The sequence below is a fragment of the Solea solea genome, chromosome 19 (genome assembly GCF_958295425.1).
Source record: "Solea solea chromosome 19, fSolSol10.1, whole genome shotgun sequence".
NCBI lineage: Eukaryota > Metazoa > Chordata > Actinopteri > Pleuronectiformes > Soleidae > Solea > Solea solea.
In genome coordinates, this window is record NC_081152.1 from 14384023 (window position 1) to 14392158 (window position 8136).

Genomic DNA, 8136 nt, shown 5'->3' on the forward strand with positions numbered 1-8136 from the left:
TCAGGATTTTTGCATAAACAAAGTGAAAGGTTAAAAATCCATGTGGAGCATTTCCCTTCCCACCGTAATAAAAGTATATTTAAATAGTATGTACTGTATATCAATATTTTGATTTTCAAATGTCCGTGTAGACGAGCGAATATGATAAACACAAGTGCAGCAAGACGTGTATCCTTCACTGGGCTGACTAATTAAAAAAAAAATATTATAAAAATACTACAATAGTAGTTTTTATTCATTTCATACAAAAGAATAACAAGAAATGTGAGTAGAAAAAGTATGAGGGAGCGGTAAAAACCTATAGAGCCTTATATGAAAAAAATCACAGTTTTGAAAATCACAGAAATCTATTTATCATATACAGTACACTAGTTTAAGTAATGACACTGTTGCTGTATTTTGCATTGAGCATGCAAACCAAACAAACACTAAAATGTTTTAGTTCCCCGATGCATCACACGATGAAAGGTGTCTTTGTGTGAAGCAGCCGCGCGCAGTCAAAGTTCACGTTAACAGTAACTTCAGAGGCCGACCCCTGCAGAGTTCATCTCAGGTTCAGTGGTTGTATAGCTGCAGCCAACACACTGAAACCTTACATGGACATCGCTCACTCTCTCCCTCTCTGCTCGCGTCTGTCCCACTGTCTCTCTCTCTCTCTCTCTCTCTCTCTCCTTCATCCCTTTGTCTCCGTCCTTCCCTCTGGATTCCACACTGAGGTGAAAGGAAACAGGAACAGCTGCAGTGGCAGTCGGCTCTTCCTCTCGTAACGCGCACACACACACACACACACACACAGGCAAACACACACTGTTCACAGCTTTGTTCATCAGTCACTTTGGAAGATGTTTCCTCAAACATGTTTATGTGACCAAAGACATTCTTGTTCCTGTTCCTGCAGATGGAAAGACAGACAGACAGAGGGGGGGGGGGGGGGGAGGGGGGGAGGCGACTGGTGTGTTTGCATGTGTGTATTTGCATTTGTGTGCGTGTGCCAAACAACACATTTGAAAATGAGATATGGTCATCTGGATGGATCTGATTCAGCAGAGTGCAGATGGGCCCTCTATTATTGCCAAGTGGAGGAATATTCAAAACAGTGGCACGCGCACACGCACACACACACACACACACACGCACACACACACACACACACACACGCACACACACACACTCTCTTGCTATCTGCCCTTTGTTCCATCTTTCCTGCATCACAGCACCACTGGGATTCTCCCCTAACTCCCTGTTGTGCTTACTGGAACCTTGGCTGCCAGCCGCTGTATTGGCCAATTAGGGCAGCTTTTACTAAAGCTACAGCCAATTGGATTAGGGCAACATTTCCTTGCCAGATGACACTCCAAATGTGCTGCTGTATGCTAGAATATGAGAAGTGGAGGGCAGACTCCTGTTTCGCTGATAAGCACTGGGCACCAGAATACACACACAAACGCGCACACACATACGCACGCATGCTGCAGAGGCTGGAAAGCGAGACATCCGAAGACGCAACTGTGCGTCGTCTCCCACTGAGTGTGTGCTACTTAGATTCCAACAGTTTAAAACCAAGAGCATGACATGAGGCAAAGCAGAGCCCAGGCAGCCGAGGAGCCATGTTGCTGCTCTGAGGAGGGCACATACTGTAAAGCAGACACTTGACACACACACACACTCACAGCTGAAAGAAAAAGCCACACCAGTAAATATAGAAGCGCGAGAGAGAGAGATTAGCAAAAACAAAAAACAAACGGACAAACTTAAAAGTAAACAAACACAGAGAGACATTTTTATGATTGTTAAAAAAGCAAACAAATAAAAGTAGATTGTTCGGACTTCAAGAATGAATTGTGCTGCACACGTGGCAATGTGTCCAGTAATGGGCAGGATAAACAAACCTGACTGGCAACAAATTTAATTGTGTTTGTTTTCTTGCCTCAATAGATCTGAGTGAACAAATCAACTAAACAGTTTAACTAATTAGAAAAGACTGCCTTTTCCCTGGTTTGTGGCTTTGATTCTTTTGTCTTTACTCTATTTATTTTTTATTTTTATGTCCTCGCAAAGTAGGACACAGAGACACAATTGTCTCTGTGTCCTTAAATCAATATCCTGTATCCCCTCAAGGAATCTTGATGTTTTCAGAGATATTGGGGAAAGTCTAACACCAAAAACTAAGTAAAGAGGAGTTGAAAAATCCTATCACTCTTTATAACGGGTTTAGTAGAAGAATGAGGCGGGGGAAAAAATCCCAGACATTTTTGTACAGAAATTGCAAAACAAATGAAAGATTTGCACAAAACGGCTGAAGAAAGAAGTGAAAAGGGAAACTGAAGTGACAAAGATACGACGTTTCCCTCTCTCTCTTTCCTCTCATCCCATCATTGTGTTGATATTGATAGAGAGTTCACTGCCAAGACGATGCTTACGAGAAACAGTCTGGGAAAGTGCTCAACACACACACACACACACTCACACACACACACGCACGCACCCTGCTCAATCTCTGCTATACTTTGTTTTCCTTTGACTGCCTCAATAAAAACGGGTCCTTCACTGACACGTACAAATAAAGAAACTGAGAACCACTGACACCAAAAGTGAGCGTGTCATAATTACCTTTAGTCCAGTTCACAGCACAAGTGGAGCCTTATACTCACAGCTAGAGAACGCTGTGTTCACACAGCTCTATAGATTAGGAGAGGTATAAGGTATAAGGGCTGGGCACGAAAGACACAAAGACACACTACATGTTCTCCAGGTGTGGCTGAAGTGTCAGCACAGACACTTTTGTGCATTTAAAAAAAAAAAGGGTGGAGTGAACAGGCCATTAAGGCTTGGAGACCACCGGGCATAAAGATGGTGATACATGTGAGCAAGCCTGCACAGCAATTAGACGCCCCAGTCAAATATAAAAACAAACAGACTTTACAGAGAAATGTACAACAACAACAACGACAACAACATACAGCTGTGTGACGGATTCCACCTGACGCACGAGTCAAAGACCTTTGTGTGTTCGTTTTTAGGATCAGTGGCACATGTTTCGGTATGTCAACGAGCTGGTTCAGCAGGAACACACACACACACACACACACTCAGAATATCAGCATTTCTTCCTCCCCTCTGTCATTCACACCGTCACACGCGCCGGCGCGCGCGCGCACACACACACACACAGAAACAAACCGCACGCGCTGAACACAAAAGGTGCAGACTATATTAGGATGACAACAACTTCGCCTAACATAGTGCAGAACGATAACAATAGCCACAACAAGGACGCGTTCCTTAAATGAAACGAACACATCACAATCTAAAGAGTTTTAGTTGATATTTAAGATCGCAGTGTGTTTTTACGCACGGTTCGTAATCTGGCAGCCAGGGTGCGGAAGTGGCTGCGAGATATTATACACCTGCTCTGAAAGATGAACTGAGAGATGAAACCCAAAACTGTTCACGCTCACTTCTTCTTATTTATTATTTAACGCCAAATACAAACGCCGCACACCCGCATCAGGGACACGTGTTAAATCACGAGTACATTTCAGTTCCTCTTTTCCTTCTCGTCGCGCAACAAATAAAAGAACTCGGGTGAAGAAAAGAAGGAGATAAAGGATTTTTGGAATGAACTTAAGAACGTGGAAACATGACAAGGATTTCAACTTGTGTCACTCTCCTGGGATGACAGCGCGGGCACACGCACGCACGCACGCACACAGCCTCTACTAAACACAATAACAACAACAATAATAAAACGATACTACAGCAGCAGACTTACAGTGTTTGGAGACGAGTCCGTGTCAGTGAATGCGAAATATAGAAATCCAAACGGACGAATATCCGAGAAAGAAAGAGTCAGTCTGAGCTGTCGCCGTTCAACTGCGACGAGGACAAGACTCAGACTGAAGGTGCCGCGACAACCGAGGCAGAGAGAGAGAGAGAGAGAGAGCGAGAGAGAGGGAGAGAGAGAGAGCGAGAGAGAGAGAGCGCAGGCGCGAGCAGAGTCCATTCATTCACAAGTAAGAAAGACAAGAGACGCCGAAAGATGTAATAACACTGCATTTCTATTAAAGCTGCAACAGTAAATGATCGATTATCACTGGTTGCACCCATTAATCACCAACTATTGATAATACTTTTCACACGTGATAAAAACAAAGTATCACATTTTTCTTTACCTTATTAAATATGAACATTTACTGATTTTGTGTGATAAAGAATCCAGAAAAAATGAGAACGTCTGCAGAATATTTAAGGTTTTGGGCAATGATTTTTTTTTTCATTATCTTACAGTACTTGTAAAAAATAATAACAGAATAGCTCATGAAATCTATTGTTAGTTGCACATCTAATTTATATGAGGTATCAAAGACCCCGTTTGCCTGCATTGTTGGTGCAACAAAGAGTAAGTACGTTTCATGTCTGCAGTTGTTTGCTCACTTAAGTAAAATGTTCTGTTGTTAGACTTGACCTCAAGGAGAAACTAAGGTGTAATTAACCCACATGAAGCGATCAGAAAGTTCATGTGGAAAACTGAATCCTACACAAACGTCTCCATTTCCAGGGCTTAAAAATGTTGGTTTTGTGGAAGATACGGCTGAACTAGAGAGGAATATATGCATTTTTAAAAGAAAATGGATTTGTACTGTAGCCTCATAGAGTGAGAGGAGACTTTAAACCAATCACAGGGCAGTTTCAGTCGGAGCAGGTGCTGCTTTTGGATCTTCTACAACAAGTAAAGGACTTGAGTCTTTTCCAACACAATCTCCCTCCGCTGTAAATAAACCTAAAGGAGAGAGTATATAGAGGGCACGCATCACCCTATAATGCTTTCATGTTGCAGCTCAATTCTATAAGAATTTCATGAGATGATTTGCCTCGATCTGAATCTGCAAAGTAGCCTAAAATGTGAAGAAGAAAAATGTGTGCTGGAGTGAGAGAGAAGGCAGTGAAGGCAGTATCAGCACAATGTTCAATTTTAGATTAAATCCAGGTCAAATATGATGGTTTACATGCATAGCGTTCATCTGAAGGAAACTATACCCTCTCAAATTCTTCACGAGTAGTGACGCCACCCATGAGAATCTGAACGCTCATTTTAAAGATTTTGGCGATTTGACCAGTGTCATGTTGAGAAAGTCACAGATATCACATGTCAATCACTCTATTGTCTATTTTCCTCAAATCGTTCATCTTCTACCACTTCCCTGCCAATCCCAGCTGACATGGGGCAAAAGGTGGGGTACACCCAGTCCATCACAGGGCCACATAGAGACAAACAACCATCCACTCTTTCTCACCTTCACAATTTAGAGTGTCCAATTTGCCTAATCCCCAAATCTGCATGTTTTTGGACTGTGGAAGGAAACCGGAGAATCCGGAGAAAACCCACGCACACGGGGCCCCTCATCTGACTCTGGGTCACAAACCCAGGTCTTCATGCTGCAAAGGCAAAGAGTGCTAACCACTACACCCACTGTGTGGCCCTAAATGGTAGAGATATTATGTTCTAATGAAGAAGAGCTTAAACTAGCAATTGAGACAATTAACTCCTCAAGAAAATGTTTATTTATAGACTTCCATTCTTTTTGCAAACAGCAGTCGCCCTCTAGTGGCTAGTCAATTTATTGTTACTTCCAGGTTGGCCTCATCCAGCAAATTAGAAGACTAATGTCCACTTAAGGATGATTATGTGAGATGTCCACATATCAGATCTGATCCAGGAGGAGCCACTCCAGCATGCTAATCTTGAATGTCATCATCTTCCTCTGTAATGGACTGAAAGTACACACAACTCTCCCGAGTCTCCACAATCTAACACTTTTAACACCAAATGTGACTCATTTGCTAAAAATAGAGACACAGAGAGGAACAAAGACTGCAGTGTTTAATTGCAGCTTCTCCTGGGCAGAAATAACCCGCTGTATATGTAGGGAGGTTTAATGTAATTAATATGAGACCAATCGTAGCATATATACAGTACATACACCCTTAAACCCCGACTTCTCCATCCACGAGAAGCAGACAGCCTTATAAATAATTCAGCAATAAAAAGCTTCTTGCCTCTGCTCGCCTGGCTGCATGTTTGCGCCACCACAGAGCTGCTGTGCACGCGTGCACGCGTCAATCTCTGCGGGTGTTTGAACAATTAAACAACAAATCTGCAAGCAGAATAAACTTCCATCAACATTCTTGTTGCGCAAACGGCCGTGGCCGGTCAGCCAAATGAGCCAGGGATTTACGAGGCTTCTGTCAACTATCAATAGCCCCGCGTGCCTGCGAGAGACGAGGGGGGGAGGGAGGGAGGGAGGCAAGGAAGGAAGGAAGAAGGGGAGGAGTGGATGAGTTTCAATGCGCACACGGTGCAGATCGAGCGATCAGCGGATGACCGGGTTTGTCCTGCCCGAGCATCAGAGGAGAGCAGAGAATCACCCGCGAGCAAAGACACCGCACAATCCACGGGATCCTGTCCCGGAGCCGCGTGTCCTCACGCGCGCTCTGCGAGGACAAGACCGTGGAGAGAAAGTGTGCATGACCAATGAAAGGAGATGAAGAGAGAGAGAGGGCGAGAGAGGGAGAGGGAGCGGGAGAGAGGACGAAAATTAAAGCCATTTACCTGAGGTCCCGTTCAGGCTGCCGTCACTCACTGTGCCTGTCAGCGCTGCCTCTCTCTCTCTCTCTCTCTCTCTCTCCCTCTCTCTCTCTCTCGAGCTGAACAGGAATTTAGAGAACGGGATTTGTTCACGTGGTCACGCTCGGTTCTCCTAATTGGCGGAGGCGCTGCTCGCTCGCACCTGTACACTGAAGGAAGGAAGGAAGGAAGGATGGAAGGGAGCAGAGCTGCAGACACAGAGGCAGCAGGTGCAGAATAGAGAGACAGAAGAAAAGAGCGGTGCCCCCCAACCTCTTTAATATGGTCTAATAAAGACCTGCTTTTTTATTATTTGGTAAAACATCTCTTTTTAAAGTCAAACATCTGTGGAGGAACAAATGCTAGTTTTGTATTTTTTTGCATGTCTTGATGTGTTGCCTTCCATCTTCTACCGCTTTATCCTCCACATGAGGGTCACATGAGGGTCACATGAGGGGCACTGGTGCCAATCTCAGCTGACATAGGGCAAAAGGCGGGGTCACACCCCTGGACAATACGCCAGTCCATCACAGGGCCACATAGAGACAAACAATCATCCACTCTCACACTCACACCTACGGTCAATTTAGAGTGTCCAACATTGCCTAATCCCCAAATCTGCATGCTTTTGGACTGTGGGAGGAAACTGGAGAAGCCAAAACTCCAGAAACACACAGAAAATCCACTTTTTGAACAGAATATACCTTCATCTGTAAATTCATGATGTAAATAAATAAATACTTCATGCTCTCTGGACATTTAAGTGTTGCCGCACACAATAGATGAAGCCACAGCCCTCACTGTGTAATCTTTTAATTAATAGCATTAGCCACATTGGTCACACATCTGTCAGTGGCATGACAGAAGGGGTTTCCACGGCTCATGTTTGAATGACACAGTAATAGACCACACAGCCACAATAAAGAGGCCACATGTTGTTTCTGCTGCTGATTTGTCATCCTGCTGGCAAAATATAGTATATTAAGACATAATGTGTTTACATTTTAAACCAATTGTGTCCAGGTTTTATTGTGTTAGCCTTTTGGCAAAATATCATGACTTATGGTAATATACATATGTCAGAGCCTCCAATTTATAAGATGTGAATGCACTGCTGAGTGTTTTCCCTTTAAGATCATTTCCTTTTTCAATAAAAGCATCATAGTGAATCTTTTTTTTTTGCCAATTGCTGACTGTGTTCAAAGGAAATATTCAAAAATCATATTTAGTGCTTATTTATACAATATATTGATTGCTTTGAGTGTAGCCCAGTGCTTGAGGCACTCACATACACACTCACAGGCCAACACACTGCACACCACATGTATACTTGCAGCAGGAGCTAGTAAACGAGGCAAACCTTGGCATATACCCCACAGCCCATTCCCACTTTAACACATGCACACACAAGCATACCATACACGCAGTTATTCATCTACCTACTGAGGCCACGGCATAGTAGCAGTCAATGGTGCAGATGTATTTTTAGATTTCACGTGGGTTGCAGATGC

General features: G+C 43.6%; 1 protein-coding gene across 3 annotated transcripts in view; it reads right to left on the reverse strand.

The window, feature by feature from the left end:
• Positions 1 to 6682, reverse strand: part of strbp (spermatid perinuclear RNA binding protein) — a 78490-nt gene extending 71808 nt beyond the window's left edge. For 2 of the 3 annotated variants that reach the window (XM_058616613.1, XM_058616615.1), the window contains exon 1: positions 3773 to 3913. The gene's annotated coding sequence lies outside the window, so the exon portion shown is untranslated. Of the gene's footprint in view, positions 1 to 3772; positions 3914 to 6610 lie in introns of those variants that run through there. The other variant, XM_058616614.1, reaches the window with a different exon arrangement.
• Positions 6683 to 8136: the final 1454 nt, after the last annotated feature.